Source organism: Sapajus apella, unplaced genomic scaffold (genome assembly GCF_009761245.1).
Source record: "Sapajus apella isolate SASKATOON/1434 unplaced genomic scaffold, GSC_monkey_1.0 scaffold3824, whole genome shotgun sequence".
NCBI classification, from domain to species: Eukaryota; Metazoa; Chordata; class Mammalia; order Primates; family Cebidae; genus Sapajus; species Sapajus apella.
Window position 1 is genome coordinate 5,934 of NW_022440750.1, and position 589 is coordinate 6,522.

Here is a 589-nt window from a genome sequence, read left to right on the forward strand (position 1 = left end):
GCCAGGGACAAAGGTCAAGTGCATGTACAATAGCAAATTTTCAAAAAAATTAAAATTTACTTTTAATTTTAAAAAGTAAAAACTGTGAAATAAATTTGTACACTATATTCTGTTTCGCCCCAATAATCAAATATGAATGTATAAATGTTTAATACACCATATTACCAACGAGATAGTCAACATTTTGAAACTTTGAATCTTCATAATCCTGTGTGTATTTTACACTGACAGCTCCTTTCAGCTGGAACCAGCTAGTGGAACCAGCTAGGGCACCAATAGGTGCCCCGTTGATGGCTCAAGTTTACACTATACTCAGGCACAGCGCTAGATTGGGGAATGGAGGAAAATGTCCCCAGGGGCACAGGGTAGACAGAGGGTGCTCAGGGCGGGCTCAGTGTTTCCTTGGTGAAGCAGAAGCACTTTTCATAGTTACTGCTCCCAGGGGTGTTGTCGACTAGCCACAGCTTCTGGTCCCCAGAAATCCCAGCCCAAGAAAACCCTATGGCTGTGGAAAGAACATGTTTGTCCCTGGAATATCTGCTTCCTTTCCTGCCTTAGAGATGTGGTGACTGGCGTCCTTGTCTGACTC